The 14,083-nt window shown below is 50.0% G+C and overlaps 1 pseudogene; it reads left to right on the forward strand.

Moving 5' to 3' along the window:
* Window positions 1-7,103: 7,103 nt before the first annotated feature.
* Window positions 7,104-11,453, forward strand: LOC101716257 (unconventional myosin-Ic pseudogene; annotated as a pseudogene).
* Window positions 11,454-14,083: the final 2,630 nt, after the last annotated feature.

Raw genomic sequence — 14,083 nt, forward strand, 5'->3', positions numbered from 1 at the left:
ACTGAGGCAGCAGCATCTCAAGTTTGAGTCCTGCCAGGGCAATTTAACAAGATCATGTCTCAAAATAAATTTTTTGGGCCAGGGATTTAGCTCAGTGGTGCCACCGCCTGCCTCGAAAGCGCAAGGTCCCAAATTAGATCCTTGGTACCAAAATATAATAATAATAAAATAAATAAATAAATAATTTTTTTAAAAGTTGGGGATGTATCTCGGTGGTAGAGAGCCCCCAGGTTTGATCCTCAGTACTGCCAAAACAAGCAAACAAACAAAAATTCTCTCTTTGGCTGTACAGAATTGTTTCATATCTTGGTCCATTAGTCTGTTTTTTGTTACTGTAATAAAATGTGTGAGGCTGGATGTGTGGTTCAGTGGTAAAACTCTTGGCTGTCATGTGCAAGTCCCTTCCTCTGATCCCCAGCATGGCAAAAACAAAAACAAAAAACAGAAAACAAAAATCCCCAAGGCTGGGTACTTTAAAAAGAAAAGAGATTTATTTATCTCACAGTTTAGAGGCTGAACATCCAAGACCAGGAGGCCCTTAGATTCTGCCTCTGGTGAGGGGCCCCTTGACAGCATTATATCACAGGCAATTGGCATCAAGGTGGCAGTGTGTGAGAGGGAGAGATCACAGTTCACCTGGAGACCAGGGACCTCCCAGTAGGCACCGCCTCTTAAAGTCCCACACTCTGTAACACGTCCATACTGGGAACCAACTCCCACACACAAAACTGTCAGGAACACACTCAAACACAGCAATGGGCCAAGTCCGTGCCTTTAACGTTAGCACTCTGCAATGGTCCAGGCCATGGAGAGGGGCCTGTGACCTCAAGGGGCTTCCCTGCCCTCCGAGGCTGGGTTGGGAGCCTCCCATGGGCTCCACACTGTACAGGGACCCACTCTGCTTCCTGGGGTCTGGCTTCTACCAGAGGGCAGAGCAGCTGTAGGCCAGGATGACTCCAAAGGGAAGCAGAGTTGTAAGGGTCTTCACCACGGAATGGAGGGCTAGACGGTCCAAAGGAAAAGACCAAAGACAGAACAGCCTGGGCTTTTAGCTCCATTTCCTGCTGCTTCTCCACCCCAGCTTCCTAAAACACAACCAGCCCAGTGTGCTAATTCTTTTCTGCCTTTTTTAAAATGCTGTTCCCTCTTCTTGGAATGCCTTTCCTTGCCTGCTCATTCTTCTCTGCCTAGAAAACTCAAACTCAGCTTTCAAGACCCAACTTGATCTCCAATGGTCCTCCTCTTCCTTTTGTACCCACTAGACCCTCACAATTCAAAATAAAAATGGCACCACATTGTTTTTTTCAATGTCTGAGCACTCATGTGCTCCAGAGATGAAGTGCCCTCTTTCAGTGTGAGCACCAGCCAGCCATGGTGGCACGAGCCTGTCTTCCCAGCCCTCGGGAAGCTGAAGGAGGATCACATGTTTGAGGTCAGGCTGGACTGCACAGTAAGACCCTGTCCCCAACAAAACAAAACAAAACTGGGTGGCAGGAGTCATGAGACCTGGGTTCCAGCTCTGTTCCCATTTAGCACCTTGGGCCAGTCCCTACCCTTTGTGGGCCTCAGTTGCCCATCTGTAACGTGGTGGGAGTTGGGGGAATTATCTGAGAGGCTCCTGTGATCTGTCTTGCTTGATACTATGGCAACCAAAGGATTCAAAGAGGCCCTTGATGGTGCAGCCTGTGATTAGATCTTATTTCCCTTTGGCCTGATTCCAAGAGCAAGCGCTGCTTTCCTCTGCCCTCCTCCAGCTCACCCCTCTCTGTTCATCCTGAGACAAAGCCGCCAGCCCCTCTGCTCTCCAGGCAGCTGGGCTTGGGGCCAGCCAGCCAAGTGGCAGCTGGGACCAAGATGAAAGGGCCCTCAGAAGGGCACCTGTGGCAGCATGCCCAGCCCAGGCTTGGCAGCCGTGGGCCCAGCTGTCCCACGAGGCATCCTGCCCACCTCTCCCACACAAGGCTCCCCTTTGTGAGACCCACAGAAGGAGGCACCCCTGCCAACCCACAAGAACTTCCTTCCCTTCCCTCTGCTCTGCAAGTGCTTGAGAAATACCCAGGCCTGGACCAGACTGGCCTGACTTGTGGCAGGTAGTTCAGTGTTTTATTCCATTTAACCTGGGGAACAGTGCTGGAAACAAGTCTCTCTCTCTCTCTCTCCCTCCCTCCCTCCCTCCTTCCCTCTCTCCCTCCCTCATACATGGGAATTGAACCCAGGGCCTTCACACTACATCCACTTGCCAGGCTGAGCTCTAACTTATGATCCTCCTGCCTCAGCCTCCCAGAGGGCTGAGATTACACCCATGCACCATTATACGTGGCTGCCATTCTCTTTTGAGAGAAAAGGAATACACATATCTGAGTGCCTACTATGTGTCAATCATGGTGCCAAGCATTGAAGAAAAAAAGTGAGCCAGGAACGGGAGCTGACCTCACAGGTTTCACTTTCAGCGGGGACACAGACTGTAATGGAATACTGCAAATAAATATCTGGTTACACAGTGTGAGCAGTGCTTGAGAGGCAAGGGCAAGGAACTATAGCTATGGATAGACATGCTGAAGAGCAGAGAGAAGGTAGGCATGGTGGCACACATCCGTAATCTTAGCACTTAGGAGGCTGAGGGAGGAGGATCAGGAGTTCAAGGCCAGCCTGGGATACACACTAAGACCTGGTTTCAAAAAATGAAAGAAGGAAGGGCGGGGGGGAGGAAGGTGAGCAGATAGATAAGTTACTTTATTTTGTTAGCAGGGAGCCAGGGCAGTGAGGGCCTCCCGGAGGTGAGGTCTCAAGGGTGAAGAGGAGTTAAGTGGAAAAAGGAGTGGGTACAGGGTGTACAGGCCCTGAGCCCTGAGGCAGGAAGGAGGAACTGCATCTGAGAAGGAACTGGAAGAAGGTCTGTGACAGGAGAGCAAGGAAGGGCGCTGCCTTTGGATCACCTCTGTCTGAGGCAGCTGCTGTTAGAAAGGCCACATTCTGAACTCGGAAGAATGTCATGCCTCAGTGAATCAACTTCACCATAAACCAACACAACCTCCCTTTCCCTGGGGACATCCCCCACTCTGCTCTTGGAGTTCTTTATTTAGAAGCACATCCCTTGAACTCTGGTCCCTACAGAGTTTCTGGGAGGAATCCGGGGGCCCCTGTACCGACAGTGCCAGGCACAGGCAGGCACAGGGTGTTCATTTAGGGCAGAAGTGAGGCTAGGCTTCCTTCCAGAGCCATCCACTTGCTTGAGCCCCTGACCTGGCAAGTTCTTTGCTGGACAGAGCAGGCAGCCAGTTTCTGAGTAAGGTTGGAATTTGTTCAGTTTGGGGGTGGGTGTAAGTCAGTGGTTGAGCACTTTCCTTAGCATATGCAAGGTCCTGGTTTTGATCCCCAGTACTGCAAAAACAAACAAATAACATAGAGGGGGGAAAAAAGAGATGGCTCAATTCAGTCTTGACTGGAGAAGCAGAAACCATGGCTGGAAGGTCAGAGGCGTCCTAGTTCACCATCTGATGACCCCAAGAATATCCCTTGCACGGAGCAAGAGTCAAGATGTCCAAAAGTGAGAATGGTAACAAGTGGTAGCCTTTGGTTCACAGGCATTATCCTTTTTGATCTTCACAACAACCCAAACCCCTTCTCAATAACCCTAATTCTAAAGGAGAAATAAAATCAGCCCTGTTACCAAACCCTCTCTCCCCAACATCCTTTAATCTAAATCTACAGCAAACAGGTGTCAGACCTGGGGCTTCAGTTTCCTCATCTGCAGAATGGGGAGAAGACAGTGGGGCTTGATAATGGTCAGGGTCCTTCCAACATTATCAGTCTTGGTTCCTTCTAGCGCATGTGCCATCGTGATGAGCCTTGAAACCCAGGGGCGGCCATTTCCACTCAGATAATTTGCCTCTAGAGCAAATATGTGCAAAGACTGTGTGTACAAGGATGTTCCCTGTGCCATGGTTTGTGGCAAAAGCAAAAGACTAGAGGCAGCCTCCGTGTCCATCATCTGGGGACTGGTTACAAATTAGAGTACACCTACCCACTGGAAACTCGAGTTCATTACACAAAACAAGCAGGTAGATCTCTGCTTATATAGGAGGTCTCAGAGATCATAACAGTAATAGTAATTATTATAGAAAATATTAATAACTATATATTACAACAATAATAAAATATATATTCACACCACTACATTGACAATTTTTGGAAGGATATACAAGAGACATAGCCATCATTACCTCAGGGGAGAGGACTAGATGTCTGCCAGGGGAGGAAAATGACTTTTATTGCATATTCTTCTTTTGGGGGGGTCAGGGTCTCACTCTGTAGTTCAGGCTGGCCTTGATCTCACTATGTAGCCCAGGCTGGCCTCGAACTCATGGCAATCCTCCTGCCTCAGCCTCTCAAGTGCTAGGATTAAAGGTGAGCACCACCACCCCTGGGTGCATATTTTTTTTTTTTTAAGAGTAGGAAAATTTACTGGGGAATAGGAATAGGGAATAAGAATGGGGACAAGGAATAGCTCCTAAGAGACAGGAGGGTCCCGAATGGGTTGCCCTGCATATTCTTTTATATGGCCTTAACCTATTACAGTCCTTCCTCCTCTCCTCTCCTCTTTCTCTCTTCCTTTCTCTTTTTCTTTTTCACCCAAACATCCTCTATGGCTGCTTCTTATTTATTTTCTTCAAAAAATATTGTGTATTACCCAGGCATGGTGACATGCATCTCTAATCCCAGCAGGAGGATCACTGTGAGTTCAAGGCCAGCCTAGACTACACAGTGAGACCCTGTCTCCAAAAACCAACCCCCTAAAAATTTAAAAATTAAAAAAAATGTCATGTAGAGGACAAATTGTGTGATCTGGACTCCAGTCCTGGCCTTGACATTAACTACATGGTCTTGAACAAAATCTTTCTGTTAAGCCTCAGTTTTGTCACCTGTTGAATGGGGGGGTGGCTAAGTAATCTTTCAGGTGCTTTCAGTGCAGAGGCAGAAATGGACAGTCTTGAGCCATCCACAATTGGGCACAGTTGAGCAGAGAAACCTGCTCTCCATGGCCTTGGTCATCCCAGTCCCTGTCTCCCGAATGTATCAGTCTTGAACATGCAGACAAAAACTGCAGAGAACACATTCCATGCTTTTACTCACCCTTCTTTGTAAAGAACCATAGTTTTCCTCAGAGACCAACCCCTTTACTCATCCACCTGCCACCATCTTTTTTTTTTTTTTTTTGGTACCAGGGATCGAACTTGGGTCCTTGTGCTTGCACAGCAGGTGGCGAAACCACTGAGCTAAATCCCTGGCCCTCTTTTTTTTTTATTTAAGTTTTTTTTATTTGTTTGTTTTGTTTTCTGGTACCAGGGATCGAACTCAGGACCCTGCACTTGTGAGGCAGGCATGGCACCACTGAGCTAAATCCCTGGCCCCACTCCTGCCACCATCTTGCCAGAATATGAAGGAAAACAGAACTGAGTGATGACAAGAAACTGTCTCTTCTGAGCACTGACCAAGCTGTGCAGAAGGCCTCACCTCTAGATTTTCCGGGTCATGTGACCTAAGGCGTCCTCTGGGGTTTTTGTTTGTTTTGTCTTGTGGTGCTGGGGGTTGAACCCAGGGCCTCACACATAGTAGGAAAGGTGCTCTACCTTAGAGCTACATCCCACTTCCTTTTGGATTTAAACTTCTTTGTATCAGATACATCTGTCCCTTGCATTCTGAAGAGACCCCAACATCCCCTGCTGCCTTAAATCCACTCCTACCTAGGGAGTATCCACAGGTGCCTAGCAGGCAAAAGGCAAGAGGAGGCTGAGGGTGAGTATCTGCTGCCTGCGCTCCCTTCCTGACAAGTCCTTTCTGAAGGTCCCAACTTCTGTCAGGGTCCCCTCCACACAGCCATTCTCTCGGAGCTCTGCTAAGGGCCCCTTCCAGGTCACGGGGGACACCAGTGTGATTCAGTTGCTGTCCCCAAGACCTGCCATACCTTTGTAAAGAGTGCCCTTATGAGACTCACAACCAGCTCACGGGAGCATCTGTGTCCTGCCTATGTGTACTGTTGAGTGTGAGTGCAGCATGTGCTGTGCGTGTGGACATCATGTGCACCATGGACATGGACTTCCTCTGCCGTGCACTTGACCATCACAAAGTGGAATGGGATGGGAATGGGGTTTTACTGAGTACTCACTATGTGCAGTCCCCACGAGCACATTTTCTATGTGTGATTTTGTTTCATCCCACAATTGTATAAAGTTGGGATTTTTAACCAGATGTTATAGAAAAAAAAACAAAAACAAAAAACAAAGCAGGCCCAAGAGGTGAAGGGACTCACTCAATGGCCCACAGCTTGTGAGTAATGGAATCAGGATTGGAAACCCATATACACATGGCTCTGAAGCCCATGTGCTTTGAGGCCAGGAGAGCTGCTGGGGAGGCTGAGACAGGAGGGTGGCCTGGTCAAGGGCAGCCTGGGGAACTTAGCAAGACGTCATCTCAAAAATAAGTAGGAAAAAGTGCTGGGACTCCAGGATTTAGCTCAGTGGTGCCATTGCCTGCCTCACAAGCACAAGGTCCCGAGTTCCATCCCTGGCAAAAAAAAAAAAAAAAAAAAAAAAAAAAGTGCTGGGGATGTAGTTCAGTGTGAAGGCCCCAGGGTTCAGTCCCCAGTAATGGGGAAAAAAATGTCTGTGCCCCCTGTATGGCCACAGCTATGCTCGTCTCTCTGTCCCTCACTCGGGTGTTCACCACAGGATAAGAGGAGGAGTGGTGCTGATTGGTGGAAACCATGTGAGTCATTCCTAGACAAACAGAAACTTGGGTGCAAATAGTGACTGCTGCAGCCACTCCCCTGTGACCAGCCACTCCTAGACCCTCACAGGCACACACCCTCCCAGCCCAGCCAGAAAGCCATCCTCTTCTGTTTGTCTTCAGGCTCAAGGCCCAGCTCCACCTGGTCTGGGACCTACAGTGTTTCTGGCTCTTTGCAGGGCTCCCCATGGCTAGCAATCTACTCCCCAAGCTCTCAGAGGCCTGCCCTCAACACACAGCACCTTACACAGTGAGCCTCTGACCCCTGGAAGCTAGCCAGTTCTCCAACTGTTGCTAATAAAGAAGAGGAGGGCCGGGGATTTAGCTCAGTGGCACCTCACCTGCCTTGAAAGCACCAGGTCCTGAGTTCAATCCCCGGTACAGGGGGAGGGAATAAAGAAGGGGATCTGGGCCTTCATCGCGAAGCCCGAGACCGGAGCTCGGGCAGCGGAGTGGGGTGCTGAGCCGGCCGACCAGGCAGGATGCACTACCGGGCGTCGGCCCTGGGCAGTGACGGGGTACAGGTGACCATGGAGAGCGCCCTGACCGCTCGCGACCGGGTGGGGGTCCAGGACTTTGTGCTGCTGGAAAACTTCACCAGTGAAGCTGCCTTCATTGAAAACATGCGGCGACGCTTCCGAGAGAACCTTATTTATACCAACATTGGCCCTGTCCTGGTCTCTGTCAACCCCTACCGAGACCTACAGATTTATAGCAGGCAGCATATGGAGTGCTACCGTGGTGTCAGCTTCTATGAAGGGCCACCCCACCTGTTTGCAGTGGCTGACACTGTGTACCGGGCACTGCGAACTGAGCGCCGGGACCAGGCAGTGATGATCTCTGGGGAGAGTGGAGCAGGCAAGACAAAGGCCACCAAGCAGCTGCTCCAGTTCTATGCAGAGACATGCCCGAGCGAGGTGGTGCTGTGCGGGACCGGCTGCTGCAGAGCAACCCTGTGCTAGAGGCCTTTGGAAATGCCAAGACCCTCCGGAATGATAACTCCAGCCGATTTGGGAAGTACATGGATGTGCAGTTTGACTTCAAGGGTGCCCCTGTGGGTGGCCACATCCTCAGTTACCTTTTGGAGAAGTCTCGAGTGTTACACCAGAATCACAGGGAGTGGAACTTCCACATCTTCTACCAGCTGCTGGAGGGAGGTGAGGAGGAGACGCTGCGCAGGCTAGGCTTGGAACGGAACCCCCAGAGCTACTTGTACCTGATAAAGGGCCAGTGTGCTAAAGTCTCCTCCATCAATGACAAGAATGACTGGAAGGTCGTGAGGAAGGCACTGACAGTCATTGACTTCACAGAGGATGAAGTAGAGGAACTGCTGAGCATTGTAGCCAGTGTCCTGCATCTGGGCAACATCCACTTTGCTGCTGATGAGGAAAGCAATGCCCAGGTCACCACGGAGAACCAGCTTAAGTATCTGACCAGGCTCCTTGGTGTGGAAGGCTCGACTTTGCGGGAAGCCCTGACACACAGGAAGATCATCGCCAAGGGAGAAGAGCTCTTGAGTCCACTGAACGTGGAACAGGCGGCATACGCGAGGGACGCTCTTGCTAAGGCCGTATACAGCAGCACTTTCACCTGGTTGGTTGAGAAGATCAACAGTTCACTGGCTTCCAAGGACGCTGAGAGCCCCAGCTGGCAGACCACCACAGTTCTTGGGCTCCTGAACATTTATGGCTTTGAGGTGTTTCAGCATAATAGCTTTGAGCAGTTTTGCATTAACTACTGCAACGTGAAGCTACAGCAACTCTTCATTGAGCTGACACTCAAGTCAGAACAAGAGGAGTATGAGGCAGAGGGCATTGCGTGGGAGTCTGTCCAGTATTTCAACAACAAGATCATTTGCGACTTGGTGGAGGAGAAATTCAAGGGCATCATCTCCATCTTGGATGAGGAATGTCTACGCCCTGGGGAGGCCACAGACCTGACCTTCCTAAAGAAGCTGGAGGACACCATCAAGCACCATCCACACTTCCTGATGCACAAACTGGCTGACCAGCGGACTAGGAAATCTCTAGGCCGTGGGGAGTTTCGCCTTCTGCGCCATGCTGCGGAGGTGACCTACAATGTGACGGGCTTTCTGGATAAAAACAATGATCTTCTCTTCCGAAACCTGAAGGAGACCATGTGCAGCTCAAAGAATCCCATCATGAGCCAGTGCTTTGACCGAAGCGAGCTCAGTGACAAGAAGCGGCCAGAGATGGTTGCCACCCAATTCAAGATAAGCCTCCTGCAGCTAGTAGAGATCCTGAAATCTAAGGAGCCCGCCTACATCCGCTGCATCAAGCCCAATGATGCCAAACAGCCAGGCCGCTTTGATGAGGTGCTGATCCGGCACCAGGTGAAATACCTGGGGCTGATGGAGAACCTACGTGTGCGCAGAGCTGGCTTTGCCTATCGCCGAAAATATGAGGCTTTCCTACAGAGGTACAAGTCACTGTGCCCAGAGACATGGCCTACGTGGGCAGGATGTCCCCAAGATGGGGTGGCTGTTCTGGTCAGGCACCTTGGCTACAAGCTAGAAGAGTACAAGATGGGCAGGACCAAGATCTTCATCTGCTTCCCTAAGACCCTGTTTGCCACAGAGGATGGCCTGGAGAACCAGCGGCAGAGCCTGGCCACGAAGATCCAGGCTGCCTGGAGGGGCTTTCACTGGCGGCAGAAATTCCTCCGGGTGAAGCGATCAGCCATCTGTATCCAGTCATGGTGGCGTGGAACACTGGGAAGGAGGAAGGCAGCCAAGAGGAAGTGGGCAGCACAGACCATCCGGCGGTTCATCCATGGCTTCATCCTGCGCCACACACCCCATTGCCCTGAGAATGCCTTCTTCCTGGACCATGTGCACACCTCTTTTTTGCTTAACCTTCGGCGGCAGCTGCCCCGGAATGTCCTGGATACCTCCTGGCCTACACCCCCACCTGCCCTGCACGAGACCTCAGAGCTTCTACGAGATCTGTGCATGAAGAACATGGAGTGGAAATACTGCCGGAGTATCAGCCCTGAATGGAAGTAGCAGCTGCAACAAAAGGCTGTGGCTAGTGAGATCTTCAAGGGCAAGAAGGATAATTACCCCCAGAGTGTCCCCAGGCTCTTCATCAGCACACGGCTTGGCACAGATGAGATCAGCCCCAAAGTGCTGCAGGCCCTAGGCCCTGAGCCCATCCAGTATGCAGTGCCAGTGGTAAAATACAACCGAAAGGGCTATAAGCCTCACTCCTGGCAGCTGCTGCTCACACCTAGTGCTGTGGTCATCATGGAGGATGCCAGAGTCAAGCAGAGGATTGATTATGCCAACCTGACTGGTATCTCTGTCAGCAGCCTGAGTGACAGCCTATTTGTGCTTCACGTGTAGCGTGAGGACAATAAGCAGAAGGGGGAAGTGGTGCTGCAGAGCGACCATGTGATTGAGACACTGACCAAGACAGCTCTGAGTGCCAATTGTGTAAACAACATCAATATCAACCAGGGAAGCATCACATTTGCAGGGGGCCCTGGCAGAGATGGTGTCATTGACTTCACACCTGGCTCAGAGCTGCTCATCACCAAGGCCAAGAATGGGCACCTGGCAGTGGTAGCCCCACGGCTGAATTCTCAGCGATGAAGGTACCCACTGGACCCACTCCCAACTCCCAATGCTTTGCTTATCCCCCTTCTCCCTTCCCAATTACCAAAGACTCGAGCCTCCAGACAGGGACCCAGGGACACCTCAAAGCCCACCTGCACTTCTGCTTCCTGCTCACCCCTCTCTTGAGGGAGCAGCAGGGGCCAGGGAGGTACCCCAGGAGTGGGCCAGGCCGGGCCACAGCAATAGGAAAGGCAAGGCCAGAGCGAGCCGTGCCAGTCCCACTCACTGATGCCAAATACTCAAGAAGAGGATTTTTGCTGAGGTTTTCTCTGAGATTTTTTGATGCTTTATAGGAAACTATTTTTTTTTTAAAGCCATTTTCCTACCCCAAGACACATTGTATGTGTTTTCCCTGACTCAAACAGGGCAAGGAATGTAGCTGAGAGGTTGGGTGGGCTGGGCTGTGGGGCCTTCTTCCCTGCCCAGGCCATCCTCTCCTTGTTCCCTTGGTACCTTGTCTGTCTGTCTGCCTGTCTGCTTGCCCATCTGCCTGTCTACCCGTCTGCCTGTCTGCCTGCCTGCCTGCCCGCCTGCCCGTCCTCATGTCTTCCTACCTGTATCTTTTGCACCCCACTCTGACCTCCACCTGAGGCTGAGACCAACGTTGCCTGCCCCTTTCTTCCTGCCTTAAACGCCCCTTTAGGACAGGGAGTGCAGCTCAATGATAAAGCATGTGCTTAGCATGTGTGAGGTGTTGGCTTTAATCCCCAACACCAAAACAACAAATGGGGGAATAGTGCCCTTTTAATATCATCATCCCAGTCTTGGGGAATTCTGCAGTGGGAAGAAAAGTCTTACACCATAGAATTTGGAAGACTCAGAAAGGTCATCTAGTTCAGCCCCTTGCAGTTACAGAGCCAGAAAAAAAGGTGGAGGGGAAGCCCCAAAAGGTAAAGAGACTTGTCCAGGCTCCTACAGCAGGTTGAGACAAAAGCGAGACCAGCCCTTCCTGAGCACACTTCACTGCCACTCCCAGGGAAAGGGAGCCCCCTAAAACACGGGCATTTCTTATGTGTGCATCTGGCTCCCTGACCAGCAATCACCCTTCAGGACTAGCAGGAAGAACACTTGTGCCTGAGTCCTTGCCTTAGGATGCCAAACCCCATCTGCATACTTGGGACCCAATTCAAGGATGTAGGGCTTTGCTGGGCCCTGTCCCCTCTTGACCTGGGATCGTGGGGAAGGGGCCAGCCTTGGGAGTTGCTGCAGGGGCATCACCTCTTTCTGCCACTTTCCTTCCATCCCAGGGGGCCTGGGGGCTGCCAAGCTGCCTCTGTGCTATCTGGTGGTCTCAGCCCACTGCTGACACTTCTGCAAACCAGAGAAACACTAAATAAAACAATATGTGTTTGCCAAAAAAAAAAAAGAAGTGGATCTGATGAGGCACAGTGGCACATGCCTGTAATTCTAGCCTTCCGGAGGCTGAGACAGGAGGATCCCAAGTTTGAGGCCAGCCTGGGCAACTTAGCAAGACCCTGTCTGAAAATAAAATTTTAAAAAAGAGATGGGGCACTGGGGTGTAGCTCAGTGATAGAGCACTTATGTAAGGCCCTGGGTTGGATCCCCAACACTGAAGGAAGAAAAAAGGACGAGAGAACCATGCAGCTGAGTCTCTAGGTCTATACATCAGCCCAGGCTGGTACCTAGGGGGATCTTTTCTTTCCTTTCCCTCTCAGACCCTGCCCACTGTCCTCTTTAAAATAATTGTTTCCCAAATTGGGGGTGGGCAGTTCTGGGATCCTGAGCAATGCTGGATGCTTTGTTTTGAGGGGCTGGGGATCAAACTCAGGGTCTTGCCTGTGCTAGATAAGCAAATCTACCACTGAGCCCAGTGTTCTTTTTCTTGAGCTGCTGCTGGTTACACATACACACTTACTTGGTGAGAATTACTTGCTTTAGTCCTCTGCATATAAGTTATACTTCTGCCACTGAGCTACATCCCTATCCTCTCTTACTGGTTATTTTGAGATGACAGGGTCTCACTAAACTGCACAGGCAGGGCTCAAACTTAAAATTCTCTGGCCTTAAACCTCCTCGGTAGCTGGGATTACAAAGGTGTACCACTGCACCCTGCTAAACTGTTGTGTAGTTCTGGGATCCAACCAAGGGCCTCGTGCATCCTAAGCAAGTGCTCTACCACTGAGCTACACCCTCAACCCTGTACCAATATATTTATTATTTATTTATTTATTTATTTATTTTTGGTACCGGGATTGAACTCGGAACCTTGTGCTTTCGAGGCAGGCAGCAGCACCATTGAGCTAAATCCCCAGCCTAGTACCAATATATTTAATAGCTATATAGCACTGTCATGTGACAGTATCACAAATGTACTCAAACATATTTCATCTCTTCCTTCTTTTTTTTTCTTCAACTATAAATAGCACTTCAGTGAGCATTCTTTTGTCTTTTTTTTTTTTTGGTACTGGGGATCTAACTCGTGACCTTTCGCTTTCGAGGCAGATGGCGGAACCACTGAACTAAATCCTTGGTCCATGCACACAAGGGTGTGTCACCATGCCTGGCTATTTTGGGGGGGGGTACCAGGGATCGAACTCAGGTCCTTCCACTTTCGAGGCAGTCAGCAGAACCACTGAGCTAAATCCCCGGCCCAATGCCTGGCTTTTTTCTGTCTTCTTGTTCTCCCTCTTCTACTCCTTTGCATATCTCTCCTCACCTTAACCCTAGTCTTCTTCTTCTTCTTTTTTTTTTTTTTTTGTTAAATTCTTTTATTGGTACATTGTAGGTATACAACACAATTACATTTCTCATTGGGAATTGTACCTTTACATAATGCATCTTGGTTCTTATTTTTTTCCCATTCCTAGCCCTCCCTTCACACCCTCCACCCTTCCCTATTTACAAAGACTTTATTTCCATTTTTTCCATTTCTCATCATTTTTCCTTTCCCTTCTTTCCTTTCCCCAACCCTAGTCTTCTTATTCCCTGGCTCTTTTCTCTCATATGTCTCTGCTTTTTCTTCTTCTCTTCTCTTTTTCCTTTACCTCTCAATGTTTTCTCCCTGAAATTCCCCCTGTATCTGTCTCTTTTCTCTTCAGTGGCTCTCTGTCCTTCACCCACCAACCCTGTTGTGTAAATCATTATTTCCCTGGGGAAGTGAGTCAGCCAACCTTTCCCTTGCTAGAATTTGATCTGAATGAAGGTGAGCTTGCTTCCCCCAAAGTGCAAAGCTAACAAGCCGAGGTGACCCAGGCATCTGGGCTTCCAGCATGAGGACACATAGTTCATCAAGCATTCCTTCCCCAGGGGCCAGCACACTGCCTGAAGACTCACTGGGCACCTCTGCAGAGGCTGCAGGCTGTGGGAGGGGACACCTGGTCTCTGAGGTTGCTGTAGGAAGCAAACCTGCTCTGTGGGAGGCTCAGGGCTGGATGTCCAAGACCCAGGCACCATGATTCCCATAATGTGACTTCACCTCACTACAGATTGCTAGCCAGGTGTGTAGTGTACATACTCTGGGAGCCTAAGTCTAGAACGCTGCAAGTTCAAGCCCACCCTGGGCAACTTAGTAACTAAGCAAGCCTTCTTTCAAACTGAAAAATAACAAGAGCTGAGGATATAACTCAGTTTGAAGGCCCTGGGTTCAATCCCCAGAACCACACACACACATACTTCACACCAAATACAAAAAATAATACA

This window comes from Heterocephalus glaber, unplaced genomic scaffold, assembly GCF_053883595.1.
Source record: "Heterocephalus glaber isolate CG9 unplaced genomic scaffold, H.glaber_assembly_v1.0 deba00001428, whole genome shotgun sequence".
NCBI classification, from domain to species: Eukaryota; Metazoa; Chordata; class Mammalia; order Rodentia; family Bathyergidae; genus Heterocephalus; species Heterocephalus glaber.